Raw genomic sequence first — 16,817 nt, forward strand, 5'->3', positions numbered from 1 at the left:
CAAATCATCCCCCAAAACTTGGTCAATTTGGGGCATTCCCATATCATGTGCAGCAAGGTTGCTTGTGCTTTAGAGCATTTCGGACAGTTCCCTGTGTGGTCCCTTTCCCACTTCTTGTATTGGTTCGGAGTCACGTAGGCTGACTGTAAGATTTTAGTGTGAGATTCTCTGATGTTCGTCGCCAGAGTGGCCTTCCGAACATTTTCAATGCTACTTTGAATCCTGCGCTTTGGTAATAGGGGCATTCAGGATCTCTGTCCATTTGTCCCCCCAAATATTCCAGTGAGTGTTCGTTATTAGGGGCCAACAGTGTCTTGTATATTGGGTGAGAAGGAAGTGCAACCTGAGAATAAATACTACAGAGCTGATGAACGGCACTGTTAGGTTCAGGGAAGTTCTCTGAGTTAACCAAACTCTGAGGCATAGTGCCTAGCCTGTAGATAGGCAAAGTGGTGCGTACGGGGGAAGATTGTAGGTCGTTTGGAGCTGCGAGAAAGTAATATTAGTTCTGCCAGGACCATCTAGCATCTTGGACACTCTGTCCAATCCCAAGGACTTCCAAGTCTTGAAGGCCTGCGTGGTTAAACCTGGCACGAAAAGTGGATTCCCCTGCAAGGGTATGTATTTGGAGATTTCATGGGCTGCATTTTAACCTACTGCACAGTTTTCTCCAAGCCTGCAGTGGCTGCGACAGGAGGGGGATAGGGCGATAGTAACTTTTCTAACCTATCCGCCCTCAGATGTGGAAGAACAGAAAGCGACCAGGGCCTAAACCACATGTCGCTCTAGTTCAGGGATTGTGAAGTGACTGTTTCCCGGTTAACCAGTCCAGAACGTATTTCGCTTGAGCGGCCCAGCCAGTACAGCTCAACGTTTGGAACCGCATAGCCTCCCGAGGGAAACCGTTACTTATCATTCTACTGTAATGGATCCTGTGCTTTTTCCCAGCCCAAATGAAGGACAGGAAGAGTGACTTCCAATATAGCAAGTCCTTTTTGTGTATGAGTAGCGGCAGCATCTGCATTACGTAGAGCAGTTTGGGAAATAGAACCATTTTAATGAGGGCTATCCTGCCTGATATGGTCAGTGGTAGTCCCACCCAGTGCTTGGTCAGATCCAAGGCTCCTTTTTTCAGGGGTGCGTAATTTATGTCATACCAGTTCACCGGATTTCGCGATAGTTTCACTCCTAAGTATTTAAAGGTATCCCCCGCTACTCGGAAGTCATAGTGGAGGTCAGGTATCTCGTTGGCATACGATAACCAGTTCAACTCCGTTTTATCAGTGTTGACTTTATACCCAGAGATAAGGCCGAAGTCTTTAACGATATCCATTATTAGCGGGATGTTAAGTCTGGGGTCCTGGATGTACAACACCATGTCATCGTCTTGTCACCTATTTTGAGCCCTTTTGTAGCATGCCTGATCTTTACGGCAAGAGGCTCTAAGGCCAGATCAACAAAAGAGGCAGAGAGCGGGCCACCCCTGTCTCGTTCCTCTATTTAAGGCAAATGGTTGGGATGGCATTCCGTTCACCAATATTGCAGCCTGGGGGCTAGTGTACATTGCCTTCAATGCTCTCGAGAAGTTCCCAGTTATCCCGAATCGATCTAGTGTAAAGAACAGGTGACTCCAGAGGACCTTGTAGAAAGTTTTTTTAAATTGCATGCTCCTTCTAAATGATGAAAGAAAATAATTTCGGTTTCATGGCGCCTAAGAAAAGTAAAGAAAATGAAAAAACAAATCTCCCGTAAAAGTCTAACATGCTTCCCAAAAATAAGCCCGACACGTAAAACCCCTATATCCGCAATCCCCCCTCTCATTACTAATATTAAATGTATTAACCCCCTAGGACCGACAACCCCCCCACAACCCAATATGCCTATTTAAAATATTAACCCCTATATCTGCCATTAAACCCACACCGCAAGTAATAATTAAATTATTAAGCCCTAAACCGCCATAGCCCACAACGTAATTAACCTATTCAAGTATTAACCTCTAAACCGCATAGCCCACATAGCCATATTAAATGTAATAACCCCTAATCTGTCGCCGCCACTATAATAAAGTTATTAACCCTAACCCTAACACCCCCCCCTAACTTAAATATTATTTAAATAAATCTAAATACTAATACTATTATTAACTAAATTATTCCTATTTAAAACTAAATACTTACCTCTAAAATAAACCCTAAGATAGCTACAATATAATTAATAATTACATTGTAGCTATTTTAGGATTTATTTTTATTTTACAGGTAACTTTTTATTTATTTTAACTAGGTACAATAGCTATTAAATAGTTAATAACTATTTAATAGCTACCTAGTTAAAATAACTACAAATTTACCTGTAAAATAATCCTAACCTAAGTTACAATTACACCTAATATTCATATGCTGAGAATCATTAATAAAATAAATAAACTATTCTCATAAAATGAGGTTTTGTAGCTTGAGTAGGAATTTCCAGCATATATTCATTTGCTTGATATGTGGATATTCAAACTAGTAAGCAAGTCAATGAATAATGAAAAATAAATGTATCCTTCTTTCACAATTGAATGATGTTCAATTGCAGGAGTCTTAATAATTAGAAAACAATTTTAGGCTATAACAGAATTTAGATCCAGGTATGAGGATATTCAGATAAGAAATATCCTGGTAATTAGTTCTGTGTTGCATTAAATCAGTACTGAGGATTTTGATTAGTATACAAGTAGAAACTGAGAGTCAATATTCTAATATCAAGTAACAGTTCAATCTCAAGCAGGTCATGTGTTATTGTAGAAAGTGATGTTAAGATTGTAACATAATATAAAGTGACTTTGTTACAAAATACTTGCGGATATGAATAGGCTCTTCTGAGGCAAACCGAAGGTGTGCTGATTGCCTGTCAGCTGTTCAGTGAGGAGCTGTAAACCTGTGCTGCAGGGAGGAGGAGAGAGGCGGCACGCGTGTGAAGGAAGGCGCTCTGTGTATTGACAGAGAGAGGATGACGTCAGCTGAACAGCGTTCCGATTTCAGTAGTGCAGAGTTAAAGTTTTTGAAGAAAATAAACTTTTCCTGTAGTGCTTTTATTCCGGAGTGAATACAGAGGTAATTCCTATTAGTTTGTCTTAATTCCAAGAACAAAAATAGTTCAGAGTAAAAGCCTTTAAGCAATGGTTACCGGTAACGATTCACCAATAGAAGTTAGGTACTGTCTGCTTGAAGTAGTCAGCAAATGTGATACAATAAACAAGCAACTACAGGTGTTCTGATCAAAGCTATTTTAAGGGGAGTGAACTTAGAGCAGGTAATGGATCTTCTTAAAGAGACAGTATCGTGACAGATCCCCCCTTTCAGGAAGGGGCATACCATTTTTTCGGAGCCGGTTTGGAAGGATAAGTATTATGAAATTCAGTAAGTAAACGGGGAGCATGTATATCTTTCAGTGGTATCCAAGAATCTTCCTCAACTCCGTATCCAGTCCAATGAACCAAATATTCCAATTTATTATGTCTCAGACGAGAGTCAAGAATCTTTTCAACCTCGTATTCAATTTGATCATCAACTATTGAGGTGGTATCGGTTTGAGATAAGGAATCTGTTGATCCAAGATAAGGTTTTAGCAGGGAAACGTGGAAGGAGGGATGGATTCTTAATGTAGATGGTAAACGTAAAGTTAAAGCATTACTATTTATGATCTTTATAACCTTAAATGGTCCAATGTATTGGTTTGCTAATTTCTTTGCTGGCACTTTGAGTTTGAGATTTTTCGTTGAGAGCCACACTAGATCTCCTAATTTATAAGAAGGAGGTGCTTTATGTTTTTTATCAAAATACATTTTCTGGTGATCTTTTGCGTCTTGGAGATGTTTTCTCAATGTCAACATGGATGTCTTGATATTGGTAAGATGATCCTCTACATAAGGAGTAGATGATGTAGTAGAAGTTTTGGGTAATGTCAAAGGATGGAATCCATACGTGGCAAAAAAGGGAGACATTTTAATGGATGAATTGTAGGTGTTATTATATGAGAACTCAGCCATGGGTAACCAGTCTACCCAGTCATCCTGATATGTGATACATAACAAGTAAGTATTGTTCAAGGTCTGATTAAGACGTTCCGTTAGGCCATTTGACTGAGGGTGAAAGCTGTTGACATTCTAGGAGTTATCTTGAGTAGGTGACAGAGTTCCTTTCCAAAACCTGGAAGTAAATTGTGTTCCTCGGTCGGTTACAATGGATGAGGGTTAACCGTGTTGTTTAACGATATTTGAGAAAAAAAACATTTGCAGTTGTTATAGATTAGGGGTCTTTTTCAGAGGTATGAAATGTGCCAAACGAGTTAAATGATCAACCACTACCAAGATGGTTGTGAAATTTGTGAGTTAGGTAAATCTACGATGAAATCCATCCCTGGCCTATCATGGACCATGGAACTTCTGGTACAGGTAGAGGGTTTAATAAGCCAAAAAGGTTTATGATGTGCCTTTTTTGTTTCTTGCGCAAACATTGCAATTTCGTATGTAAGAAATTACCTCTTCCTTCCATGTGAGGCACCAGTATTGTCTAATTTAATAAGTCGTGGGTTTTATTCATTCCTGGATGTCCCAGACATCGGGAGTCTTGAATATGTTGAAGAAGTTCCTTGCGTAAAGATGAGGGTAGTATATGAGTCTCTTTAAAGCAGAAACAACCCAGAAACAGGATCTTCTCGAGCATGAAGTTGGTATGGAGTTGTCCATATCTTGGGCAGTATGTAGGTCTGATAGAAAGGTGCTTGCTGTTGCTAGGATCTTGTGTGAAGGAATGATAGATCTGACTTCCTCTGACTCATAGTGTGGAATTAAGGATCTTGATAGAGCATCGGCCTGGATGTTTCTGGAGCCGGGTCTGTAAGTTAGCTGAAAGTTAAAGCGGTCAAAAAACAGTGACCAGCGTACTTGTCTTGAAGAAAGTGTCTTGTTTCTTTTTAGATATTGTAAGTTCTTGTGGTCAGTTAATACCTGGAAAGGTTCTTCAGTTCCTTCTAGTAGGTGCCTCCAATGCTCAAGGGCACTCTTTATAGCTAATAACTCCAGATCTCCAATAGAATAATTCTTTTCAGCAGTAGTAAGTAATCGAGAATAGTAGGCAACAGGATGACGGTCTTGAGTTCCTTTGCGTTGTTGAGACAGAATGGCACCAAGACCTATATTTGAAGCATCTACTTCCAAGGTGAACTGAGAGTCCGGGTTTGGTAACTGCAAAACTGGTGCTGTAGAAAAACTTTTCTTTAATAGGTCAAATGCTTCCTGAGCTGAGTCTGTCCATTTGAATTTTTGTTTGCCAGTGAGCTTAGTTAATGGTTGAACTATTGTTGAAAATCCTTGTATGAATTTTCTATAGAAATTCGAGAAGCCTAAAAATCTTTGTAAAGATTTAAGCGTTGTGGGTGTTGGCCAATTAAGTACGGCTTCCACTTTGTCAGGATCCATAAGGATTCAGTTGGGGAGATGATGTATCCAAGAAATTTTATTGTTTTTGCGTGGAATTCACATTTCTCAGCCTTGGCATATAAACAATGTTCTCTTAATCTTGTAAGGACCCAACGTACGTGCTTAACATGTTCAGTGATATTTTTAGAAAAAATCAATATATCATCTAGATATATAACTACGCACACATCCATAAGATCTTTGAATATATCGTTGATAAAGAATTGGAATGTGGCGGGGGCATTTGTTAAGCCAAAAGGCATGACGTATTATACTGGAATAGGCCATAACGGGTCCTGAAGGCTGTTTTCCATTCATCCCCTTTTCGCATTCTAATAAGATTATACGCCTCCTTGAGGTCTAATTTGGTAAAAACAGTAGCGTTCTGTGAGCCTTTCCAGCAATTCAGGGATAAGAGGGCAGGGGATACCTGTTTTTAATTGTAATTGCATTTAGACCTCTATAGTCAATAATAGGCCTAAGGGTGCCATCTTTGTTAGTTACAAAAAATATCCCCACAGCAGCGGGTGAGGTTGAGGTAGAGATAAATCCCTTTCTTTAAATTATCGTCAAGATAATCTCTGAGATATTTTAATTCCTTTTGGGACAAAGGGAAAATACGACCAAAGGGATAGTGGTACTGGTTTAGTCTCGATAGGACAGTCGTATGGACGGTGAGGGGGCAAATTTTCTGCCTCCTTGAGATTAAAACACATCTGAGAAATCAGAATATTCCAAGGGGATCTGTTTTTGAACATGATTAATTTCTACATATGGGTAACAGGTATTGGAACAAAAGGATGAGTTAAAGATGAAAGAGTTTTTGCACCAATCTATCATAGGGTTGTGTTTTTTGCAACCATGGGAATCCCAATATAATGGGATGTAGAGAACTAGGAATTACATCAAAGGTGATGTATTCCTTGTGATTTTTGTCAGTTGTAACTAACAGGGGTATTGTATGGTGTGTATAGGCCTTTTAAACTAAGTGGAACCATCAATTACCTTTACATACACAGGATTTTGCATTGAGCACACAAGGTATTTTATTTTTATTTACAAGATTATTATCAATGAACATTCCATAAGCACCGGAGTCAATCATAGCCACGTTCTTGAGAAGATGTTGATCCCACTGCAAAGACAACGGTATTGTTAAGCATGTATCACAAGTAAATACAGTCTTAGGGTTAACTGATAAAATCTTACCCCGTTTTTGACGATTCAAGATAGGACAATTAGAAACTGTATGATCCTTTTGACCACAATACATGCACAAATTTGCTTGTCTTCGTCTAAACTTTTCCTCTTGGGAAAGTGGACCTTTGATAGTGCCGATCTCCATAGGGACTGATGTAATGTTCCCCCTGTCAGGCATGATTAGTTGTATATTTCTTTGGATAAGGGTCAGTTGTTTTGTTTCTCAGAGCGTCGTTCTCTGTATCTGCGGTCCATCTGAATACATATTTTAATAAGAACATCTAGGGACTCTGGAAAATCAATTCGAGACAAATTCATCTTTTAAATGTTCTGAGAGTCCCAATCTAAATTGGTTTCTTAGACTCACAGAATTCCACTGTGAGTCTGTGGCCCATAATTGGAACTCGGCTACATAATCTTCTACTGGCCTTTTTCCTTGTCTCAGAGTCCTTTAGATTGTTCTCGGCAGTGATTTGAGTATTACTGTCTTCATATAGAACAGACATTGCCTTAAAAAAATCATCTAAAGACTCCAAGATAGGATCAGAGGTTTCGAAAAACCTGTCTGCCCATGATCTGGGCTCTCCATTGAGAAACGAAATAACAGTACATACTCTTATTCTGTCAGTATGATATGTTTTTGGTTTCATGGTGAACATTAATATACAAGCGTTTTTAAACTCACGAAAACGTGAACGTATACCAGAGAAAATAGGAGGAGGGTTATATGAGGTTCTGGATGCTCTGTTGTTTTCTGTGAAAAATAGTCATTCATTAACCTCTTGAGTGTGTTGTTTTCATTTTTTAACTCATTTAGACCTTGTGCCAGAATTTCTACTTTTTGATTTAAAGTAGTTATTTCGGTAGCCATAGTAGCTGCATCCATATTTATTTTAGGCTTGTTTATTCTATCATATGCTGAGAATCATTAATAAAATAAATAAACTATTCTCATAAAAATGAGGTTTTGTAGCTTGAGTAGGAATTTCCAGCATATATTCATTTGCTTGATATGTGGATATTCAAACTAGTAAGCAAGTCAATGAATAATGAAAAATAAATGTATCCTTCTTTCACAATTGAATGATGTTCAATTGCAGGAGTCTTAATAATTAGAAAACAATTTTAGGCTATAACAGAATTTAGATCCAGGTATGAGGATATTCAGATAAGAAATATCCTGGTAATTAGTTCTGTGTTGCATTAAATCAGTACTGAGGATTTTGATTAGTATACAAGTAGAAACTGAGAGTCAATATTCTAATATCAAGTAACAGTTCAATCTCAAGCAGGTCATGTGTTATTGTAGAAAGTGATGTTAAAATTGTAACATAATATAAAGTGACTTTGTTACAAATACTTGCGGATATGAATAGGCTCTTCTGAGGCAAACCGAAGGTGTGCTGATTGCCTGTCAGCTGTTCAGTGAGGAGCTGTAAACCTGTGCTGCAGGGAGGAGGAGAGAGGCGGCAGCGTGAGAAGGAAGGCGCTCTGTGTATTGACAGAGAGAGGATGACGTCAGCTGAACAGCGTTCCGATTTCAGTAGTGCAGAGTTAAAGTTTTTGAAGAAAATAAACTTTTCCTGTAGTGCTTTTAATCCGGAGTGAATACAGAGGTAATTCCTATAAGTTTGTCTTAATTCCAAGAACAAAAATAGTTCAGAGTAAAAGCTTTAAGCAATGGTTACCGGTAACGATTCACCATAGAAGTAAGGTCTGTCTGGCTTGAAAGTAGTCAGCAAATGTGATACAATAAACAAGCAACTACAGGTGTTCTGATCAAGCTATTTAAGGGGAGTGAACTTAGAGCAGGTAATGGATCTTCTTAAAGAGACAGTATCGTGACACTAACACTACACTATCATTAAATAAATTAAATTAATTAACTACAATTACCTAAACTTAAATACAATAAAATAAAATAAACTATAGTACAAAAAAACAAACACTAAATTACAGAACATAAAAAAATTACAAGAAGTTTAAACTAATTACACCTAATCTAAACCCCCTAGTAAAATAAAAAAGCCCCCCAAAATAAAATTCCCTACCCTATACTAAATTACAAATAGCCCTTAAAATGGCTTTTTGCAGGGCATTGCCCCAAAGTAATCAGCTCTTTTACCTGTAAAAAAGAAATACAACCCCCCCAACATTAAAACCCATCACCCACACACCCAACCTTACTCTAAAACCCACCCAATCCCCCCTTATAAAAAACTAAAACTAACCCCTTGAAGACCACCCTACCTTGAGCCGTCTTCACCCAGGCGGGCAGAAGTCTTCATCCGATCCGGGCAGAAGAGGTCCTCCAGACGGGCAGAAGTCTTCATCCAATCGGCATCTTCTATCTTCTTCCATCCGACGAGGAGCGGCTCCATCTTGAAGACATCCGACATGTAGCATTTTTCCTGACCGATGAATGAAGGTTCCTTTAAATGACATCATCCAAGATGGCGTCCCTTCAATTCCGATTGGCTGATAGAATTCTATCAGCCAATTGAAATTAAGGTAGGAAAAATCCTATTGGGTGATGCAATCAGCCAATCGGATTGAAGTTCAATCCGATTGGCTGATCCAATCAGCCAATAGGATTGACCTCGCATTCTATTGGCTGTTTTTCCTACCATAATTCCGATTGCCTGATAGAATTCTATCAGCCAATCGGAATTGAAGGGACGCAATCTTTTATGACATCATTTAAAGGAACCTTCATTCGTCGGTTAGTCGTCGGCCAGGAAGGATGCTCCGCGTCGGATGTCTTCAAGATGGAGCCGCTCCTCGTCAGATGGAAGAAGATAGTAGATGCTGCTTGGATGAAAACTTCTGCCCGGCTGGAGGACCTCTTCTGCCCGGATCGGATGAAGACTTCTGCCCGCCTGGGTGAAGACGGCTCAAGGTACGGGTGGTCTTCAAGGGTTAGTGTTAGTTTTTTATAAGGGGGGATTGGGTGGGTTTTAGAGTAAGGTTGGGCGTGTGGGTGATGGGTTTTAATGTTGGGGGGGTTGTATTTCTTTTTTATAGGTAAAAGAGCTGATTACTTTGGGGGCAATGCCCCGGAAAAAAGCCCTTTTAAGGGCTATTTGTAATTTAGTATAGGGTTGGGAATTTTATTATTTTGGGGGGCTTTTTTATTTTATTAGGGGGCTTAGATTAGGTGTAATTAGTTTAAACTTCTTGTAATTTTTTTATTTTCTGTAATTTAGTGTTTTTTGTACTATAGTTTATTTTATTTTATTGTATTTAAGTTTAGGTAATTGTAGTTAATTAATTTAATTTATTTAATGATAGTGTAGTGTTAGGTGTAATTATAACTTAGGTTAGGATTTATTTTACAGGTAAATTTGTAGTTATTTTAACTAGGTAGCTATTAAATAGTTATTAACTATTTAATAGCTACTGTACCTAGTTAAAATAAATACAAAGTTGCCTGTAAAATAAAAATAAATCCTAAAATAGCTACAATGTAATTATTAATTATATTGTAGCTATCTTAGGGTTTATTTTATAGGTAAGTATTTAGTTTTAAATAGGAATAATTTAGTTAATAATAGTAATATTATTTAGATTTATTTAAATAATATTTAAGTTGGGGGGGTGTTAGGGTTAGAGTTAAACTTAGGTTTAGGGGTTAATAACTTTATTATAGTGGGGGCGACGTTGGCCGCGGCAGATTAGGGGTTAATACATTTAATATGCTATGTGGGCTATGGTGGTTTAGGGGTTAATAGACTTTATTAGTTATTGCGGAGGGGGATTGCGGTTGACAAGTAGATAGACAGTGCGCATGCGTTAGGTGTTAGTTTATTTTTGCAGGCATTTTCGGGAGTTACGGTGCTCCCATACTTAGCGCAAGGCCTGCTACGGCTGCCTTTTATGGCGAGGTAAAAATGGAGTAAGATTTCTCCATTTTCACCACGTAAGGCCTTGCGCTGGATATTGGATACCGATTTACGACGCGGTCCCATGTTAGCCTATGGGAGTAAAAATTGCGAGCGACGGGTGAAATATACGGGCGTAACTTGTATGCTACGCCGTATATATAATACCAAAATCGCGTAAAATCTGGTATCGCTCCTTCTATTTTTGTTTTCTCATATACACATTAAGGACACAGTTACTTTATATCTATAGGAAAGTATACATCAGAGGTGACCAACTTTTTTAGATAGGGGCACATCAGAATTTTGTAGAATTTGTTAATGAAACAAACAAAAAAACGCTCTATTCTATTTGACCCTTTTTCTACTAAGCCATTTTCACACCCAAGTGCTAAAACACTATTGTAAGTCAAATTTCAGTGAGTGACCCACAAAAATTATGTATTTTTTCAGTAGTGCCAGCAGATTCAGAATATACCACAATTATATTTATATTTCATGGCATGTGAGATAGCTTCAGAAAAACTGGAAAACAATGTATATATTTTTTTAAGATTTTAGTAAATAATATTAAAAATGGCCATGTGACCAGTGTGACCACCTTACTAAATTGTCATCAAGGGTAGCCACATGTGAAATTAAGGTACAAACAGGCATTTGGGGGTTATAGAATAGAGAAGCCTCTTTGTGTATTACAAAAATAAAAGCACTTTTTCTTACAAAGTGTTCACTGTTACCACAGTGATCACCTGACTATACAAACAAAATTATTATATTTTTAAGAGAGTGACTTGTCTACTAGACAATAAACTTTATTAGCGTTTTTTTTTTTAGCAAATTCCCATGTATTGTGATTATACTTTTTGTTTTAAAACATCTGTTTTGTACTTGCTTTCTAAGACCACTGTTTGAAAGAGAAGACCTGTGGCTATTAGGGGACCTGTGATTGAGGGGTTTGAACAGCACCCCCCCCTCCCCCCCAGCCAGCTCCCTTACCTGCCGGTCATATTGTGGCTCAGCCCTCTCTGTGTCACCACACAAATTTGTGGTTCCCCTTCATGACAAGAATAGGTCGTCATGCGCTCATGGGCAGCAGTTTGCATGATGGAACACCTGGCTCTTTTATCAGAAGACCTGTGACTCCCCCTGCCCATAGAACACCCATAACTATATCTCCAGACTCACAGACACATATGGAACTACTGTGGCTGTTACTCCACCAATGAGGTTTCTGGAACCACCACTGCTGCTAACACCACTTGCACTGCAGCATCAGGTGATAAAATTTAACATTGCACAAGAGCGTGTTTCTTTCTTTCTTTCTTGCTCTCTCTTTATCTATCTCTTTCTCTCTTGCTCTCTTTCTCTCTCTTTCTTGCTCTTTGTTTCTCTCTCTTTCTCTCACTTTCTCTCTCTTTCTTGTTCTCTTTCTCAATCTCTTTCTCTCTCTTTCACTTTCTGTCTTTCTCTTTCTCTCTTTTTCTCTGGTTCTCTCTCTCTCTTTCTCTCTTTCTCTCTCTTTCTCTCTCTCTCTTTCTTTGGTTCTCTCTCTCTCTTTCTCAGTCTCCTCTCGTTCTCTCTCTCTCTCTTTCTCAGTCTCCTTCTCTCGTTCTCTCTCTCTCTCTCTCTCTCTCTCTCTCTCTCTTTCTTTCTTTCTCTCTCTCTCCCCCTCTATTTCTCTCTCTCTCTCTCCCCCTCTATTTCTCTCTTTCTTTCTCTCTCTTTTTCTCTCTCTCTTTCTCTCTCTCTTTCTCTCTCTCTTTTTCTCTCTTTTTCTCTCTCTCTTTCTCTCTCTCTTTCTCTCTCTCTCTATGGGGCATATGTATCAAGCTCTGTATGGAGCTTGATGCCCAGTGTTTCTGGCGAGCCTGCAGGCTCACCAGAAACAGCAGTTATGAAGCAGCGTTCACAAAGACCACTACTCCATAACCTGTCCGCCTGCTCTGAGCAGGCGGACACACATCGCCACAATACAACCCAATCGAGTACGATCGGGTTGATTGACACCCCCCTGCTGGCAGCCTATTGGCCGCGAGTCTGCAGGGGGCGGCATTGCACCAGCAGCTCTTGTGAGCTGCTGGTGCAATGCTGAATACGACGAGCGTATACGCGTATTGCATATGAGGCTGGCATGCTGGGTCTCTTAGAATTACTGTGGCACTGGGCTTATAAAACCTACTTTGATATAAGATGTCACCACCAAGAAACATGGAGCTAAAATTCATAGAACACCGACCACTGAGTACTCATTTAAGTGAGCACTTTCATGGCTGCATTATTTTTGCTTTTACTTGTTTGAGAATTTAAACAGCTGCTTAATAAAATTAATACTTTTTGCTCTTGATATTCTAACAACTTTTATATTTCTGTCATTTTATATTTTTAGCTTAGGGACACTAAAGTCAAAATTATAAGGGACACTAAATCCAAAATTGTTCTTTCATGATTTAGATAGAGAATACAATTTTAAACAACTTTCCAATTTACTTCTATTATCTAATTTGCTTCATTCTTTGAGGCCAATTTTTCAAAGGTCTTGCGGACCTGATCCGACAGTGCGGATCAGGTCCGCAAGACCTCGCTGAATGCGGAGAGCAATATGCTCTCGGTATTCAGCATTGCACCAGCAGCTCACAAGAGCTGCTAGTGCAACGCCGCCCCCTGCAGACTCGCGGCCAATGGGCCACCAGCAGGTAGGTGTCAATCAACCCGATTGTACTCGATCGGGTTGGATTTCAGCAATTCCTGTCCGCCTCATCAGAGCAGGCAGACAGGATTATGGAGCAGCGGTCTTTAGACCGCTGCTTCATAGCTGGTGTTTCTGACGAGTCTGAAGACTCGCCAGAAACACGGCCCTTCAAGCTCCATACGGAGCTTGATAAATGGGCCTCTCTAGATGTACTTTGTTGAAGAAATAGCAATGCACATGGGTGAGCCAATCACATGAGGCATCTATGTGTAGCCACCAATCAGCAGCTACTGAGCCTATCTAGATATGCTTTTCAGCAAAGGATGTCACAAGAAGGAAGAAAATCAGATAATAGAAGTGTCGTGAGTGAGCTTGTCTCAGATGCAGTAATAAAGAAGTCCAGACAAGATATTTATCAAACAAGGGCTCAGCTCAGGAGAGGCAATCTTTATTACACTGTTGCAACAGTGTCCCAGCACAAAACACAGCAACGCAAGACTAACTCATTTTCATATACATGCATTTTTATACTATTACAGTAACTTACAAAGCAGAGAGCTAATTTGCTGATAATGATTGGCCGATAAATCTCACGTGATTAGTGGTTGCTAAAAAAAACAGGTTCTCTATGTTAGAATTAGTAAGAAATGCATTCTTGGAATTTGGCCAGATACTAATTAGGTTGGAATAATAATACTAGACAAAGAGGCCTTGATTTTAAGACATTTAGAAAACAATCTATGAGAAAAAGCCAAAACAAAGTTATATGTCGGTGTAAATTATTAGGTTAGAAGCAAGTTAGAAAAATGCAGATGCGTAGCTTATAGGGTTATAAGTGAAATGCTGGAAAATACAGAAGTAATATATCTGCAGTTTCAGAGAAGAGTTCAGTAAAAGAAAAGGAAAAGTTTGTTAAATATCTCTCTACTTAAGCGCCAACTACACCTATGTGCCCGGATAAAGTTGAAACCTAGCTTCCACCAAAGGAAATATAGCTACAAGTCAAAGGGATTCCCAGGCGCCAATAAACAAAGGCTAGGTGTGACGAGAGTACATGTAAAAGTTGATTTTAATAAACAATAATAAAATTGATTCAATATTAAAAATGTTAAAAATGTTAAACAGGTTGTAACTTCTAATTCATGGATCCATGAAAATACAGTATATCAAAACAATACAAATGAGTACAAAGATATGCTTGACTGGCCTGAGTGGGTTCAAAGGCTTGTGTAGATAAAAACCATAGGTGCTGTATAGAGTTGTGTATACACCAGATACAACAATGATAAAGAAAATAAAAAAAGGCAATAACAGCGTGTGTCCGGATAAAGTGTCCTCAAAGTCCTGATACTAGTGTTAATGAAAAAAAGTCCCGTGAATAAAGTCAATCCCAATTTGGTGTAGTATAACAAATCCAAAAAAATTGTATCCCAAAAACAATGTATATCCAACGTATCCAAAAAGAAAAATGAAAAAAAAATTTCAAAATTGAAACAAAGTGTGAAAAAAGGGGAAAATATGAAAAAATAATAATAAAATGTGAAAAAATGTGCTTAATAACAAGTACTAGAAAAAGTGCTTAGTACTAAAAACAAATATTGGTGAAGTCTTCCAATCCTAATCAAAAGAGGTGTAGAAACTTTCTTATCCCTGATTCTTCTTTATGAAGGTGTAGCGCACAAGACAAAAAACACTCATAAAAAACAGGAGAATGCAAAAAATACCTGTGAAGAAAAAAATAACGACAATGTGTGGCAAATTCTTAATTAATAACTCCAATAGAAAATAGGCTTACCAGTCTACGCGTTTCGGCCCCTCTAGGCCTTTATCAAGACTCTTTGGTTAGACATATAAAATAATGAAAATAGAATAAGCAGCTCATAACAGAAGTATATTAGAATTTTTTTTTTAAAATTGCATGCTCTTTCTAAATCATGAAAGAAAATAATTTGGGTTTCATGTCCCTTTAACCTTTTATGATTCAGATAGAGCACACAATTTTAATAGACTTTCCAATTTACTCCCATTATCACATTTTGCACAGTCTTTTTATATTCACACTTTCTGAGGCACCATCGCCTACTGAGAATGTGCATAAATTCACAGTGCACCTGTATACTAGTCTGTGATTGGTTGATAACTGTCACATGATACAGGGGGCCGGCGAATGGAGGGGGAATTGTCAAAAAAAATCTACTGCTTATTTGAAATCAGAGTAAATGTTATTGCATTGTGTTTTTATTATGAACCTACTAATTATGCAATTATACTATATTTAATGGTCATTTAAAGGGACATACAAGTGCAAAAAATGCTCTGTGTTAGAGCATTTTCTGAATACCCTAGTGCTTGCTTATAACTATGTGTTTAACCCTATAAAGGAGTTAAACTCATAGTTAAAGTCAGTTTTGGAGCAGCAATGCACTACACAAACACTTGGATGCAAGTGGAAATTCTACATTAAAGGGACATAAAAGTGCATAAGGAAAATGCTGTAATGTTTTAGAGCATGTTATTTTTGCACTACTGCTTGCATATTAATCTCTGCAAATGGGTTAAATATATAAGTACATTTAGCACCTGAGCAGCAGTAAACTACTGGGACCTAGCTGAATACAACTGGTGAGCCAATGACAAGAGGCTTATGTATGTAGCCACCAATGACCTGCTAGCTCCCAGTAGTGCATTGCTGCACCTGTGCCTTTTTAGGTAAACTTATAAACAAAGGATACCAATTGAACAAAATCATTTATTAATAGAAGTAAACTGAAAATTCTGTTCTGTCTGAATCAGGAAAGTTTGTTTTTGACCCTCATGTCTCTGTAATTTGTATCATTCGCCTCCAAATGCAGAAGAAGGCTGCTCTTCGTGCCCCTCGGCTATTTTCGTTGCCGCATTTAATCTTGTGCAACAGCAACGTACTAATATCTGTGCAAATCTAGATTTTAGTGTGTTGCTGTTGCACAAGAATAAATGCGACAGCGAAAATAGCAGAGCGGCACGAAGAGCAACCTTCTTCCGCATTTGGAGGTGAATGATGCCACTGAACGCACATATCTTATACATATTAAAGGGTCAGACAGTTGTACTATGAGTGTTAGTGTCGGTCAGGGAGCATAGGGAGAATCCGGCATGTTCCTAGACGGCACCGCATGGTTAGACACCTTGGGGCCTATTTATGAAAGGCCTGTCCGACATGATCCGATCAGCGGATCATGTCCGACAGATCTCGCTGAATGCGGAGAGCAATACATTCTTCGCATTCAGCATTTCCCCAGCAGCTCTTGTGAACTGCTGGTGCAACGCCACCCCCTGTAGATTTGTGGCCAATCGGCTGCTAGCAGAGGGGTGTCAATCAACCCGATCGAATTCGATCGGGTTGATTTGTGGTGATGTCTGTCCACCTCCTCAGAGCAGGAGGATAGGTTATGTCTCGCCAGAAACATGGCCCTTCAAGCTCCATACGGAGCTTGAAACGGGCCCCCTTGTGTAAGCGATCTTTGCATCAGCGTCTTTCTGGGGAGATCTTTGCCATTATTCTGTGTTTGTGATAAGACTTGTGAATTGAAGTGTGGAGATC

This window comes from Bombina bombina, chromosome 8, assembly GCF_027579735.1.
Source record: "Bombina bombina isolate aBomBom1 chromosome 8, aBomBom1.pri, whole genome shotgun sequence".
NCBI lineage: Eukaryota > Metazoa > Chordata > Amphibia > Anura > Bombinatoridae > Bombina > Bombina bombina.